The sequence below is a fragment of the Amblyomma americanum genome, chromosome 2 (genome assembly GCF_052857255.1).
Source record: "Amblyomma americanum isolate KBUSLIRL-KWMA chromosome 2, ASM5285725v1, whole genome shotgun sequence".
Taxonomy (NCBI): Eukaryota; Metazoa; Arthropoda; class Arachnida; order Ixodida; family Ixodidae; genus Amblyomma; species Amblyomma americanum.
The window spans coordinates 92218538-92235544 of record NC_135498.1 but is presented as its reverse complement, the minus strand read 5'-3'; the positions used below and the strand labels follow the sequence as shown (position 1 = coordinate 92235544).

General features: G+C 49.1%; 1 pseudogene; it reads left to right on the top strand.

Moving 5' to 3' along the window:
• The first annotated feature begins 628 nt into the window (after positions 1–628).
• LOC144119881 (calcium/calmodulin-dependent protein kinase type 1 pseudogene) lies at positions 629–1496 on the top strand (annotated as a pseudogene).
• The last annotated feature ends 15511 nt before the right edge of the window (positions 1497–17007 follow it).

The following is a 17007-nucleotide window of genomic DNA, read 5'->3' as shown; positions in this document are numbered from 1 at the left end:
CTCATTGGGGTCTCCTTAGGGTCCTGACAGGCACTTCCGGGGTTGACAGGAAAGACGTGACATACAAGACGCCTGTCAGGCGCTCTGCCGCGATTTTGGCGCCAGCGTTTTGTAGTTCATATCGTGGACCAGCGCAAAACGGACAACGGACCTAGGAACGAGAAGACGACACGGGCGCTGTCGAGCAACATGCTTTGCAGATCGTATGCCTAGGCAGGCACGGTCTTGGCAACGAGGCTACTCATGTCTTGGCGACCGAGGCTCTGAGTAACCGCTCGCAGGTCTCCTTTCCTCCGGACATGCGTCCGTCTCAGCGCCAGGACTGACAGGCCTCGCGCTATACACACAAGGAGAGAAGCATGCGGCGACTGCAGGAATCGGTCCCCGAGAACCCTCACCGATTATCGGCGGGGCTGCTCTGTAGAGCCCAGGTACTTGTATGCAAGGCGCGCATCGGCTTCGCGCTCACGGAAGAGGTCCTTGTGAGATGGCGCCCTTGTGCACTTTAGAACACGAGACTGCAACCGTACTCATGGTGTCCGGTGTAGCGTGTTTAGCGGCGGCTTTTATTTGGGTGGTACGGATTCATTTTTCGGTGTAATTTGACGCAGCGTCCCGTGCTTTCGACATGCCACTGTTCGGTAAAAAGGATTCGCAAGGATGACGGAAGGAAGGAGGAAAAGAAAGTGGCAATGTCGAGGATAAATATAAGTTTAAGGATCTGCTGGGAACGGGGGCATTCTCCCAGGTTGTGCTTGCAGAGAGTTTAAGGACACCCCAGGGGTCATGCACGCCATCAAGTGTATCGACAAAAAGGCCCTCAAGGGAACGAAGACTCACTCGAAAACGAAATCATGATTCTCAGGAAATTAAAGCATCCAAACATATTCCAGCTTCTGGAACAGTACGAGGATAAAACCAAGGTCTACCTCGTTATGGAACGTGTGACGGGGGCCGAACTTTTTTACCGGATTGTGGAGAAGGGGAGCTACACAGAGAAGGACGCCAGTGACTTGATACGGCACATTCTTGAAGCTGTAGACTACATGCATTCACAAGGGGTTGTCCACACTTGCTTTACTATTGTCCTGATGAAAGAGCCCAAGATAATGATCAGCGATTTCGGGCTTTCCAATATGGAAGACTCTGGAATCATGGCGACAGCATGCGGCACGCCCGGATACGTCTCTGCAGAGGTTCTAGCTTAGAAACCTTACAAAAAAGCCCCCGATGTCTGGTCTATAAGAGCAATCTCATGTATTTTGCTTTGTGGCTACCCACCACTCTAAAACGAAAGTGACACACAGAGAGGTCGGACCATGCATGTGACACCAGAGCACCGCCGACCACCAGGAGCCTGCTGGGGGATTGCCCCGCAGTTTGGAATCTGCGCGCGGAGTCGCTTCGATGGAAGAGTGGACGACACCGCAAGGGGGCGCCGACGCGCGTACACCATACCTCCCTCCCTGTGGGACTTCGTCGCGAGGCCGGCCTAGCTTCTTTACCCCGACCTTTTCCCCATGTACGCCGAAGTGCCATCGCTATTAATATATATTCTCCTGCTCCTTTAGCGTAAATAAACGCTCTATACGCTTCTTTGAAGACAGACGAGCGCTCCACAGATGCCGGCCATTCCCATTCCCCGCGAGCTCCTTATTTTTCGCATGGCCGCTCTCCTCTGCCCCCTCTTGAGCGCCACAGGGTGAAAACAAACCGCCAGCTTGCACCGCGCGTGCTCAGTTTGACTTGGAGACAGACGCAAGCGACAGATGGCGACAGCTGCGATATGGCCCTCAACTGCAGCTGCACACGTGCCACTACGCATGCGTGGTTGGCGCGTCCTAGAAACAGATCACGCCTGCAATGCCAATGTGCGTTTGTTTCCGACCAGATTTTTGTTCAGCAGACGAATTTTCGCGCATTCCCCATAGAGGGGGCCACATTTTGTGGAAACAGACATTCCAGTGAGGTCAGCCATGTATTCCGCCATACTCTTTGTACTCCTTGGAAAGTATACACCTCAAGATGGAGACAGAATGCAGAAACTCCGGCGTACTGATATATACGTATGCATAGCTCTGCATCACGATGTATCTCCAAGCACCATGCGCAGAAGTGGAACTTGAAAGCACGCTGGCACACAGCGACGCTGCCTGTCAAGACATTTCTTAATGACAAGGGGATGTTTGTACCCTGGAATGTGAATTGTCGTCTGTGTAACGTGCCTGAGACAATTGATCATTGCTTCATCCTGTGCCGTGATGCCATGTTCTTTTGGGACATACTACAACGAACTCTTAAGAAGGACATTGAACTTACACCATACACTATTAGATTTCTGCCTGTTGACAAAAACTCTGTTGTGCCTTATGACGTGTTTGTGTTGATGGGACTATTCAGTCTTTGGAAAAGCCGTATGATGGACAGACATGCCGAGCCACCAAGATCGTCCAAATCTGTGTTTCGGGAACAGTGTGCGTTGGTGAGGAGTGTATATGCTGCTCGCGACGAACCTCCAAGCTGGCTGCCGTGCCTAGATGCTTGTGTGTGCCTCCCTGAATTTTTGATGTTTTGATGGGGATGCAGTGGTGAGTTCGGGCTATGGGGGGCTCATATTAAGCAGCCCGGTAACTTGAGACGCGAACTAGTCTGATTGAAGTTTCCTCCTTTCTACAGAAGTTCTTCCATGCAATAAAGAAAAAAATGAAAGCCCGCTGGCTCAGCGGTTAGGGCGCTCGGCTACTGATCAGAGTACAGGGGTTCGAGCCCGAACGCGGCGGCTGCGTCTTTTTTTTTTTTTTTGAGGCAAAACGATAAGGCGCCCGTGTGCTGTGCGATGTCAGTGCACGTTAAAGATCCCCAGGTGGTCCAAATTATTCCGGAGCCCCCCCCCCCCCCCCCCTACTGCACATCTTTCTTGCTTTTTCCTTTCACTCCCTCCTTTATTCCTTCCTTTACGGCGCGGTTCAGGTGTCCGCCGAGATATGAGACAGATACTGCGCCATTGCCTCTCCCAAAAAAATCAATTATTATTATTATTATTATTATTATTATTATTATTATTATTATTATTATTATTATTATTATTATTATTATTATTATTATTATTATTATTATTATTATGAAAGCGCAATAAACTTAGTAGTCTGAGTGCGTGTGTATGAGCTCGTGTGTGTGTTCGCTGAACGTTGGGTCTGTTACGCTGTAGCTTGCGTTTCAACAGTAATAGCTAAAAAGTTAACTATTCAATATTAGTTACCCAGCCTGCTAGTTAGCACGCCTTAGCTGTATTCTGATGCGTCCCCTTTGCCGAAAGTAACCGAGCAGGAGGCTTTAGTTTTTTAACCGTACAACGGAGCCTTTACGACGCCTCTAAGGACCGAAAGGTGTCGAAATGTGAGGACAAGAGTTCACCTTACTCTACACAGATTAGGAGATTAAGGGCTGCCATAAGTGCTTCGCTACGTGACTACGAAACAAACCACCGTTGCCCGGCTACTTTTGGCAAGGACGGTCCGCCACCCCCGACAATGCTATGCCGAAAAAAGCTCCCTTCTGGCTCGAAAAACCTATTTTTAAAAATTGTGTAAAGTGTTAGGTGAACACACCCCGCATATTTATCAAAGCGAGTTCAAAGCAAGGCCAAACGTAGTCCCGTACTCGAATGTGCGTGTGGCGCTCAAGATCCTCATTCAAAAAGGAAACATTGAGGAAATGGAGCGTATTTAAAGGTGGGCCTCTCAGTTTGTCTCTGGGACTTTATAATTTCGGAGAAAAAGCTGTTCTGGTTTAAGCGAGAAATTGGGGCGGCCTTTAGTTGAAAAGAGGCGCTAGTATTTGAGGCTCGCTTCCTTTCACGGTGTGCAGCATGACAAAAATGACATTGCAAGAGGAAAATGCCTAAATCAACGCATACGTTTCCCCCCACACACGCCACCCATTAAAGGTGCATGAATACAAGCTCCGGATTAGCATATTCAAATACAATTTTCCTCCTCGAGCAATACGTGACTGAAGCAGTCTACTTGCGCAAGTCTACTTGACTGAAACAGTCTACTTGCGCTACCGCCAATCCAGAATCCCATACGGCTGCTCTGCAATACCTCCTGTAAAGATTTGTTGCTTCAGTGCCTGTTCTGTATTTCCAAGTGTACTTCATGATACTTTTTGATGATTTCTAAAGCTTAAAACAGAGCTCTATTCGGATTCCTTTTTCCGCGTCTGGATGGTTTCTTTTCCTGCAACGATTTTTTTTCTCGTTCTTTTGATCTATCATAGCATGGGTTTTTTTAGAGCATATTGTACTGTATCATCTGCTTAATGTAATTTATAATATGTCTGTTTTTTATTATCTTTCCCACCTACAATAATGCGCCTGCATGGGCGCTGTAGGTATTCTACAAATATAGTGATACCAGCGAGAGATGCAGGAGGTCTACTGAAAGATAAATTCATGCAAAATCTACCGTAACGGCACAACAGCTGAAAACTTTATGTTGTAACGCTGCATTGGCAAATGATGGAGCATTCTGGATTTTGCGCTTGATTAACAGCAGGCGTCTGCGTAGTTATCCAAAGTTTTATAGTACTTAGGCATTCGGAAATCATTGAAATTAGTCTCATTTAAATTATGTTATTGTGATCTTTCCTTAAAAAAGTCCCTACATTTTTCAATGCCTGCCTATTGCAGGATTAAATTAAAGCCCCGCTTCACCCTGGTTTCGCTGTGAGCGCGGTGAGAGCTGAGCGTGGACGCCACTTGTTCGAGCGACTCGTGTCGAAGCCGCGGCCAGTCGCTCCTGAAAAAAAAAATGCCGTTTCCTCGCCCCGCACTCCCTCACAGAGCGCTTACGTAAACAGGCGTCGGCAGCGCGGTGGAGAGGAGGAGCAGGGGCGCCATCTGTGCGGCAGCGGCGAGAACTTCATGCTTGCGGAGCGTGACCCCTGCCCCCGCTAGCTGCACCTGTGGGCATCGTCTGTGGACTGAGGTGCACGACCCCTCGTCCGCTGAGCCCTTTTTTTCCTTCTCGCTTTCTTTTTTTCACGCTCAATAATCACTTTGTAACACGGAGGAAGGAAACAACTCGGGAGAAGCTTGTACCTCACATTTTTTGAAGCCTGTCGTGAAGGCTCCTCCCGCTCCTCGCACCCCTACTTGTTCGCAGTCTCAGCACGTTTGCGCATGTGCAGCTGACAATGCAGCAGACGACGCCGCTGCATCCAACGTTACTATTGGCTGCGCCGTGGGCCAAAGATTCCCAGCAGTCCTTGCGAAAGCGCCTGACTTCCGGCATACTTTCTGGCGTGCAGCTCGGATAGCGAGGACCTCTCCTAAACTTTCCTTCTACAAGAACAATTATTTCAACCCCGATGTCTCTGGATCCCTTTCTCAGACTTTCGCCCGGCTTCGGCGAGTATGGAGCGGGGTAAAACGCAGGTGGCCGCGTTGAGGGGCACGGAGCGTGTGTCGTTTGAAAGCAGCACTGAGCGTCGCCTGCCCTGTACCGGTCTTGCCAAAGCCGTCGACGCGTGCCCCATTCGTTTGCTTTGTTTTACGCTGTTTACGTAATTCGCTTAACAAAACTGAAACATGTACTTTTCGTGTGGTCGCCCTCTCCTCAGCGATTAATTTTCCACAGGAAGACCCCACTGGGCCGTATTTTTTAAAAGCCAGCAATATATAAGAAATTCATTGTGGAAATGAGACACCCCCAACACGCAAAACGGCTGCTTCCGAGCTGCGCAAAAGTGCCCCCCATTGTTCGGTTGTGGTGATTGTTGTGTGAAGGGTAGGTACTGGCATTCCCAAAGGGAGTGTGGTGGTGTGGCTGGTTGTGATCAGAATTTGCATGTTGGTGTATATCTATTTGGGTGTACTCCGGAGAGCAGAAGAGGGTGCGAGTAGGTATTTGTCCGTAGCCGCCGCCACGCGTTGGCTTGAGTTTAGGCATTGCGTTCTTCTCCCTGAATACGTCCTCCACCACGTAACATGTCTGTGGTGGAGGTATCTGGTCATCTTATCTCACCATGTTGCCTTGAAGCGGTCGCCATACTGCTACCGCCACCATGGTTGAAGCTGGCGAGCTTCGTAGCTCCCTTCGGTCGTGATGGCCCAACCCAGCGACCCTACAGCGCCTTTTCCGGCACCGATGGCAGCGATGTGGACTGGCTGAGCCTTTGAGAGCGCTTACGTCAGCCCTCATACCAGGTGGGATCAGACGCTGGTGTTAGCAGATATCACCTTCTACATCCACGTAACGGCCGCAGAGCACGGTCCGAAACGCTCGAGGAGCAGCTCTCTTTAGTTGGGAAACTGTCAGAGAAGGTGCGCGCGCTGTTCGGACGGCCAATCGATCGGCAGCCTCAGGGCGAGAGCACAGTTGGCCTCGCGTGCTTAGTCCGTGATGGAGAGCTACGTGACCTATATTCGGGAAGTTTTACTACATAAGCAGTGCTATAGTGTCACCATGCGAAAGAGTGAAGCCTTCACCGACCAGACGCACCATCCGACACCCATCTCTGCACCTGACCCCCTCTAACTAGGGGCTTTCCTTCAACCCACCGAAACCCTCGACCTACTTGTCGTGTGTGCGAAGCCTCGGCTTAGAGTAAAAGCATTAGAGAAAAACTGTCTAAGTAATCATCGAGAGCAAATCGACCTGCTCTCGCAAAATTGTCGCATGAGGTGTCTGATCATCCCATAGTTTTAGAGTGGAGCTCATAGGCGCCCGTTCCTTCATGAATTCCGCGTCGTAGTTGTCGTCGGTGTAGTCGGCGTTACGCGCCACCTGGCAACCGTGGCAGGTAGTAGCAGAGCGAAACGCCACCTGTCACGGCGAGAGCAGAAGACAACCGGAATGTGGATGCCACGGGAACATCACGGAGGGTGGCGACAAATATAGAAACGTGTTTCTGAAATTCTTTACCTCAGCATATCGCAAAACTAAAAATACAAGAGTTTCCCTCAAATTTTGCATTACTGACTGTCGTAATCGACTGTCAATTTTCTTTTTGTTTCCCTGTATGGAGGTCGATGAATGCATTGCAAGAGGCCGGCAAGGTCAGCCGTGTCCTAAAACGATAGTCGCACATGCCGCTTTTAACTTGGTCGTCTGCAAGGATTATGCGCCACTGTTGAAACGACCATCAGATATATACTGCCATGTCGAAGCAGCCAAGAGCCACCACATTCTCCAGCAATTTCGGCAAATTGTGAACATGTCCGCGACCTCTTCTTTACACGACCAGTGCACCCCATCGATAAACCTGCCGACTCGCCTCCCATGTCCGACAGGGTGACTATAGAATCGTTAGCCTAAAGCTCGAGTCTGTGACGTCTGCTGCTCCTTGTCACGGCGCCCTTGAGAGCAGCGTCCTTCATCAAGTAACAATATATAATAAAAATTGGGGGACGCTTAAGCTTCGCCTTTGAGAGTAGAACGCGATAGCGTTATCAGGACCTGTTCGCATCGCCTATTCAATTACGTAATTCTGTATTAGCATACTGCTGTATCAGAAACTTCACCAAGTCAAAGACGACAATGCATTCCATAGGTCCACCTTTATTCAGCTTGAAATAACGAGAATTTTTGGCCTATGGGTAGCGTGTCCGTTTTTCAACCCGAAAGTTTTGGATTCGATTCGCACACAAGCCCAAGTTAACCCAATTTTATTTTCAGCTCAATTTTACTAATTGTTTGTTTCCATCGGTATTTTTTCGCTCACGGCCAACGGCGCCAAAAACGACGACACCGGATGGATGGACGGATACGGTTGAACCGTTTAAATCGGGCGGTGTCTCAAGCCACCTAGCCATGTCTTGTGAAATTTTACTCCTGTCTTGTTTTTAGCCACCAATCGTATAACCTTCGCTTGGTTACTTCTAACCTCTTAAAATCCACTTTCCCTTCACTATCCCTAAACCCCAATGTCTTGGGTAAGTCAGCCCCGCTGCTTTCCACTGTAGGGTGAAGCCCTTTACAAAAAAGTATCAAGTGTTCAGCCGTTTCCTCCTCCTCTCCGCACGCAATGCACAAAGTGTCTATCTCATGGTACCTGACTCTATACGTCTTAGTCCGCAAAACTCCAGTCCTGGCCTCAAACAACAAAGAGCTTCCTTTACAATTATCATAGATATTTTCTTTGACAATTTCCTATTTAAAGGTCCGGTATATTCCCAGTGCCGATTTCGTCAGCATCCCTGTTTTCCACAGAGCTCTCTCTGTTTCTTTAACCTTTTTCTTAACCGATAATTGCTGATTTGCCCCCTTACTGCTGTCCAGATATTTGCTTGTCAATTTTCTAGTTCGCTTTCTCCATTTCGTGTCAACATTCTTTATATACAGGTATCTGAAAACTTCCCTAGCCCACTGCTTTTCCTCCATCTTTCTCAATCGTTCCTCAAATGCTATCTTACTGCTAGCCTCTCTGCTCTCGAAAGACGCCCATCCCATATCACCCTGTACCCCCTGATTTGGCGTATTGCCATGTGCTCCCAAAGCTAACCTCCCTACTCCCCGTTGTTTAATTTCTAGCCTTGCTTGAACATCTGGCCTCATACACAGGACCGCATTGCCGAAGGTCAGGCTAGGGACCATCACCCCTTTCCAGATCCTTCTTACCACCTCATACCTATTGTAATTACACAGTGCCCTATTTTTCATGACACCTGCATTCCTACTAGCTTTATAAATTACATATTTTTCATGCTCTGTCAGATACTCAGCACTGTTATTTATCGATACCCCAAGATACTTGTACTCATTCACTACTTTTAGCACGAACTCCTGTATTCTATGCTCGCCGCCCTCTTCATTAAATATCATGACTGCAGATTTTTCCTTACTGTACTTGAAGCCTAATCTATCTCCCTCTGTACTGCATATGTCTAACAACTTCTGCAGGTCTTCCTTGTTGTCAGCCATTACCACTATATCGTCCGCGTATATTAGTCCCGGTAATGTCTGTTTAATCTATTCCCCTTGCTTGAAAAAAGATAGGTTGAAGCCTAGTCCGCTCCCCTCTAGCTGGGTCTCCAACCCTTGCAGGTACAACATGAACAACAATGGGGACAGAGGACATTTGCGTAAGCCCCCGCTGTATCTCTACAGGCCCTGATACATTTTTTTTCCCATTTTATGAGCACTCTGTTACCTCTATATATATCTTTTAAAAGATTAATTACTCCATTTTCCACATCCAATGTGCCCAGTATGTCCCACAAATGCTGCTGAGTAACGTTGTCATAGGCTCCCCTAATATCCAGAAATGCTAGCCATAAGGGCCTGTGTTCCTTTTCCGCAATTTCTATACACTGTGTCAATGAAAATAGATTTTCCTCCAACCTCCTTTGTTTCCGGAACCCATTCTGTAGTTCCCCTAACACACCCTCGTTCTCCACCCAAGCCTGCAGTCTGTCCTTTATAATCTGCATCACCACCCTGTAAACCACAGATGTCACTGTTATGGGACGATAGTTACTTACGTCTGCTTTGTCCCCCTTTCCCTTATATATCATGTTCATTCTACTTAATCGCCATTCATCGGGGACTTTCTCATCCTCTATCATTTTGTTCACTACCTGTATTAATGTTTGCTTGGATTTTGGTCCTAACTTCTTTATCAACATAATCGGGATACCATCTGGTCCTGTTGATGTGCCACTAGGAACCTTCTTCTCTGCCCTTTCCCACTCTCCTTGCTCAAGTGAAGCTATTGCTGTAACCGGTCTATCCTCCTTCGATAAATTATGTACCACGTGCTTTGCTGTAAATTTTTCCGTCATCCTTGTTCCTAAGTGTTTTATTGCTTCATCCCCCCCTTCTAGTCGAATGCCCTCATCTGTAACAATAAACCTTTGTTCTAGCCTAGTCTTATTACTCATTGCATTTAGATGCTTCCAGAATTTTTGGGCTGCTTTTCTATCCTTTTTATTTACTTTTGACATCCATTGGGCACCCTTTCTTCTAATTTTCTCATTAATCAAATAGGATGCGTCCCTTCTACCCTTAATGAAGGTGTCCCATTTTCTGTCTACTTCGGGTTTTAGTTCCCCCCTCTTCTTGGAATATCTGTGTTCCCTGGACGCTTCCTTGCGCTTTTCTATTGCCCTCTTGACCTCCTCATCCCACCAACTCTTGGGTTTGCATCTTTTCCCTTTTAGCTTTACTCGCACCTTAGCTAGCTCTAGCTCCAGTAATCGAGTTAATTTGGTATAAGTCCATTCTGTTTCACTATCCTCAAAAATTACTTTCTCGATTTGTTTGGCTGCTGCTTCCAATTGCTTTTCTAAGTAAAAATTTCCCCCTGATTGTTCATCTTGCTTCAGTCCTACATTGCTTTTTCTTCTGAAGCTCAACTTGATACGCTTGTGGTCACTACCTAGACTTCTGGAACCGTCTTCATCTATGCTCATTACCCCTAATCTATTATACATCCTCTGTGACATTAGTGCATAATCTATCGTCGAGTGCAGACTCCCCGCCTCCCATGTTATGAGCCCTTCACACCTCTCGGTGCTGTTGCATACAACTAAATCATGCCTGTCACACATGTACTGCAGCATGCTTCCTGTCGAATCCATGTACCCATCCAGGTCTTCTATGTGTGCATTCATGCCGCCTAATATAATTATCTTGCCCTGTCCTCCTAGCTCATCAATGTCGCTTGCAATACATTCTAACATTTTCCTGTTTTCCTCTTTGGCATTAGCCCCTGTCCACAGGTATACAAAGCCAAGGAGTGTTTGCTTGCCTGCCACTGTTCCTTCTAGCCATAAATGTTCCTTGCATCCCAGTCTAACCCTTTGAAAATTCATACTTTTAAGAATGAATGCCCCAATTCCACATTCCTTTCTGCTGCCCTCTGTTCTATTGCAATATTCCCATGCGTAGTCTGGGTTAAAGGGTGGTTGCTCCATGTCTCTAAGATGTGTTTCCACTAAACCATACACCATTAATTCCTTAACCATTAATTCCTGCCTTAACTGTTCTTCTATTTCCTCCCATTTCAGTCTATTCCTGCCACCCTGCATGTTAATGAAACCTATATCTGAATTAACTTGGCCCTGGTGCTTGCGTCTCTTTCTTCCCCTATGGTTCCATCGTCCCGTTGATCTTAATTCTTCCTTCTCTACACTGGTTCCTTCGGAGCTCTGGGTCCCCCCCAAAAAAAGCTGTTGCCTGGCGACCTATCCTACTACCCACCTTCTTTCCAGTGGCACCACCGTAGTGGATGCCGTCCTGTGCAAAAGGGTGGGGCCTAACCTCGTAAACTTCCCTGTTGACTTCCATCACCCCGTATCTCAGTCGTCGACTCAATAGCCTAATTACACGGTTAGCCTCCGGCTAGTATATAAAGCGCCATCTATATTATGTTACTATTGCACCTCACAATAGGGACGAACAACCAATTAGAATGTTCCCCGAGAAGTCCAAGAACCGATAGAAATCACTCCTGGTGACAATGAATCTCGTTTCGATCTGCCATACAGCAACTTGTTATCATTGAAAGAGAGAGAGAGAGAGAGTAATTTAATGAAAGGAAGGGTGGATAGGTCGGCCGGCTGTAAAGTGCCAACTCCAAGGGCCCTTCCTGGGCGTACGCGCTCAGTGTCGACGCTCATTGTCGAAAAGGGGCATGCATCTCCATGTTCCTGGTGCTGGCTCGCTTCCCCTCTCGAGCTGACGGAGAGAATTTAGAGCCGTGGAGAGAAGGGGTTGGGGGGCGATGAAAGGACAACTTAAACCGCGAAGAAAAGTTCGGGGAACCTGAAAGAGCTTCAAGCCATGACGAAAAGAGCCACAGAGAGCCCCGCGATCCTCCCATTGTTATAAACCGGACCCCTCTTCCAACTCGTACGCGAGCGCCCGTGCGCTGACGCCGATATCTATCACGGACAGATATCGGCGCCTCACCGAGGTTCGCTGGCGTCTCCTGCAGTGCGCAGGCGCAGACCGGTTTTGGCGTACGCCAAGAGCGCCGACGCTGAGCGCGTACGACCGGGAAGGGCCCTTGGAATTGGCGCTTATGAGGTTACCCCGGCCTGCTACTGAGAGCTTCGAGTTGCTCTAGGTGTTCACTAGGCTCTCCGACAGCAAGGAAACCGTGAACAGTAAATTCTGCTCCATATAGATGGTGAGTCGTACCAGATGAAGTATTTATTCCAGGAACCTACATTTCCCCCTTTTTTATTGGTTTAAATTTCTTCTTAATACTTTATATCATGTAAAGAGTGCGCTCCTCTAATTATCGGATTAAAAAAGTGTGTGCTTTATGCAAGTAAATGAGTTATATTAGGCACACGTGCATGCTGGTTTGTGGCGCGCATGCGCATCAAACTTAAATCCGCCATACAGAAACCCACCCAGCAGCAATATAGCTTCATCCAGGAGGCTAAACATGGGAAAGTGTATGCGCCGCGGTGGCTTAGTGGATATAAGGTCGGGTCGCGGCGGCTGCTTTGAGACGGTCGCGAAGCGTGAAAGACACACGCGAGCTGCGCGATGTCAGTGTGAGTTATTAAAGAATCCGGGGGGTCGAAAGTAATCCAGAGCTCTCCCTACGGCGTCTTCTATAGAACATGCACATCTTTGGAACGTTAACCCCCCCCCCCCCCCCCCAATCGTGCCTTCCAAATTTTACGTAGATGTGAGTACCAGGGTTCCCAACCCGGCGCACCATCATCTGGGCCCCAGCACATGTATGGAGATAGATGGGAATAAGGTAACGCACGCTAAAGCTCGCGCACTTAACCACCGGGCATCGACTCCCTCGCTGCCTGATCCGGCTCCTGATTTCAATCCGGCTGTAAATTTTTGGGAGATCTCTGTCCTGTATCAAACTTCTCACGGCCGATACCCACCCTCCTGTAAAGACCTCAAGAAAGCGGAGGAGCGCCAGCTTCTTCGCCTCTACACCAACACGGCACTGTCCCCGGCAGTGCTTAAACGTTTCAATTCGGCCTTATCGGGCGAATGTCCACACTGTGGGGAAGTGTTTCAGGACGCGTACCACATGGTGTGGGCATGCCTTGCCGATCATGCTTTCCCACCCCACCCCTGCCTCATTCGAGAGGGCTGGAAGGCTGCCCTGCTCGGCTGCTCAACTCCCCAGGACCAGCGAGGCCTGGTGACAGGAGCCCAGGCCGCCGCAGTAGCCACAGGGGCCCCGACTAGGGGTCCCTCCTAGTGATTTGAGAGCCGGGTCCTTCAAGCCCAGTCCAATTAATATCTCTTTGTAAATAGCACAAATAAATGTTTTACACCACTATCACCAGCCTTCACACCGCCACTTCTGTTGTATAACAGATGTCGCTGCAAAATACACCAAGCCCATTTGATACGCACGAGCAGAAGAGTAGCCGAGCCCTTTGACGCGGCTCGTGCTGAGTCCGTTTACCGCACACGAGTCACCGCACGCGAGGACTCAGTGAGACGACGCGGCGCACGCCAAGAGTTGTCCCTCCGTCACTCAGCGCGACTAAAAAGCCAACTGTCAACTCGGCTGCTAGCAAGGCGCCTGATCTACTAGCCTTCAGAGAAGAGCATGCAGTCCTATTCATTCCCGCTGCATGTCTTCTGCGGACTGCCTCCCGTTCAGCCAATATCACGAACTCGCAGATTATGTACGTAATGCGAGCTGCATACGAACAGCCGCGCGGCAGATGAAGAAAGCAAGCACATCTTAAGTTATAATAATGATTGCGACGATTATCTTTGTTGTTCGTTGTGATGGTGACTGGAATTATTATAATGAACTTATTTTATAGAGGGGCTCGAAATAACGCATGCACAATGGCACTTACAAATACAGGAGAAAGACTGAACTATGCCATTTCTTCTATTTACTCCCAAGATAATAAGTAAGCACCGTTTCTGAAGCTTACTTTTGCAGGAGCAGATTAGAAAAATCTGTGGCGATGAAGTGTCCACAGCTACCATAGGACAGGGCTGGACAGGGCCAGTGTGAAGCCAAGCACATGGCTTGTACCGGCGTCACACGGGCTGTTATGTTGCTGCACTTTCGTCCGACCAGCGGACCATGCAAGAAAAAAATCGAGCAGGGAATGTCACCTGGCAGCTTTGAACCCTATTCATCAATAATAAACGGGCCGACGCTATTGGCTGGAAGGGGTTCATTTGAGGGGGAAAGCCGCTTCGTTCTTGATTTGTATCCGACTATAGTGTCATCGGCGAGCATCCCACAACAGTTGCGGTCCAGTACTCCCCATTACCTGTAGCTCCCCTTCCCTCACCATTCGCATTCATACATGCGAGGACAAGTGGCCCTCACCGAGGCCATGAATGGAGGTAATTCGTGACGGAAATTTCTCTCGCTTTCTACATATACTTCACGACATGCATTTTTCAATCTCGTTCACGTTCACACTATAGTCGTATACAACTCAAGAACGCAGCGGCTTTTCCCTGTCAAATGACCTCCTTCCAGCGGATGGCGTCGCCGATTCTCATTAACCTGCTACGTTGACAATAAAGCGAGCGGCGCCACAATAGAAAGAGGGATTTATCCCCGACCACAGAAAGAAGGGATTATCCCCTTTCATCTATCACCCCCTCCTTTGTCGCACTAGCAGGCTCATGAGAATCGGCCGACGCCATTGGCTGGAAGAGGGTCCTTTGACGGGGAAAAGGCGCTGCGTTCTTAAGTTGCATCCGACTGTGTTCGGCGTTCAGATCGCGCGAAGTGGTTGCGGCAGGGCCACAAGTGTTGAAACGTGAAAGGCATAATGCGAACGAAGAAAAAAAATTACGCGAGGGGTGGGGGATACCTCCTACTATCCTTGTTCCTAAGGCAGGTATAGACCGCAGATCCACAGCGCGAGAGTGAAATAGCTATTTCAGAAGTAAGAATGAGGTGAAGTGCATTTGGCAGGTTCTCCCAGGTCATGAATGCGCCAAGAGAAAAGTATACAACAGCTGCATCTTACCGGTGCTCACCTATGGCCGGGGCAGAAACGTGGAGGGTGATGAAAGGGGCTGAAAGAATTGAATAGAATGCAGCCAGTCATGGGAAGAAAAATGATCGGCGTAACATTAAGAGACCGTAAGAGGGCAGAGTGGTTCAGGGAACAAACGCGGTTTAATGATAATCTAGCCGAAATCATGTTGAAATGGACGTGGGCAAGGCAAAGGCAAGGCTACAACCGATGGTCGTTAAGGGCAACGGAGTGCCTTCCACGAGAAGGCAAGCGCAGCAGGGAGCGGCAGGCAGTCAGGTGTGCGGGGATAAGGTGGCCGCAGCTGACACAGGAAAGGGTTAACTGGAGGGAAGGGCTTTCGTCCTGCAGGAAACGTCGTCAGGCCTGTGATGATGGCGATGATGCTGATCATTGTCCCTGCATTTTCAGGCTCACCTGACTGTGTTCAACCACGCGTTTTCGCCTCCCTTTCAATTGACAAATCGTGTCCTGCTGATTAGCCTTCCTGCGCCGCCCCCAATGTCGGTAATGTTACTAATGTTATCAACATTACCATGTTTAATGTCATTAGCTGTCGTAAAGCAGATATTGATGATTAGTTCGAGATACATGCATGCAAGAACTCAGCACTGACGGTGGCGAAAAACATTTATGATTATTTACAAGAGAGAGTGGGAACTGGCCTGCCCCTTACAAATAATAGGAGGTGTCCGTAGTCCGGGCCCCCCGACGAGAGTTCTTTGGCTCTCTAACGCAGAGCAGCCGAGCAGGGCAGCCTCCCAGCTCTCTCGGGTAGGTGAGGGGAAAGGGGATAAGCAGGGTTAGAGAGCCATGCCCACACCATGTGGTACACGTCCGAAAACGCGCATCCACAATGCGGGCACTCCCCGTTAAAAGCCGGATTAAAATATTGCAGCATTACCGGGCACAGTACCGTGTTGGTATATAAGCGAAGGAGCCAATTCGCTCCTCGCTTCTGGTTAGCCCTTTCGAAGGGGGATGAAATCGGCTATGCTGTGTGTGATATAATTGAATAAATTCCTTATAAGTGATAGCCGGATTAGGTTCCGATACATCAGGCGGCGAGTGTCGAGGCGATGCCCGGTGGTTGAGTGCGCGGGCTGAGGCGTCGGCAGCCTCGTTTCCCTCTAGTCCCGTATGTGCTCGGGTCCAGATGACGACACGTGCGTCCGGGCGATCCCGGTGCTCGCATGTAAGTAAAATTTTGGCGGCGCGTTGAGACATGCGTCCTTGTTCCGGATTCCGACAGGCTTCCCGGGAGTCGGTGGTAATAGCACGGGAGTCAGGTGCTGCCGCGGCGAGTGCGCTATGGCGACCTCCTCCGCGTGTTCACGACTCAGCAACCACTCAGCCGCGGTCTTCGGCAGCGGACGTGACGCACTTGTGCGCCATTTGGCGGGAGCGCTACACGAGTTTACTCGGCTACTGTGAGCATGCTAAATTATGTCATATTTTACACTTCGCCACATAATGAGCGCGCGCGCATACACACGCACCCCCCCCCCCCCCCCGCCACACGCACACACACGGTAAATGAGAGTAGTAACTACCTTGCCCTGGCGCCATCTTTGGGACCCGCCGCGGTGGCTTAGTGGTTAGGGCGCTCGGCTACTGATCCGGAGTTCTCGGGCTCGAACCCGACCGCGGCGGCTGCGTTTTTATGAAGGCAAAACGCTAAGGCGCCCGTGTACTGTGCGATGTCAGTGCACGTTAAAGATCCCCAGGTGGTCGAAATTATTCCGGAGCCCTCCACTACGGCACCTCCTTCTTCCTTTTTCTTTCACTCCCTCCCTTATCCCTTCCCTTACGGCGCGGTTCAGGTGTCCAACGATATATGAGACAGATACTGCGCCATTTCCTTTCCCCCAAAACCAATGATTATTATTATTCATCCTTGGGCGCAGCAGAGACGCACGTGCAGGACGCACCCTCTCTCAAATTTCCCAGTACAGGGCAGTACAGGGGGATATGGGCTGGGAATCTTTCGAATGACGGGAAGCTCAGAGTAAAATACTATACGAAGAACGCCTGAGGAAATTGGACGATAA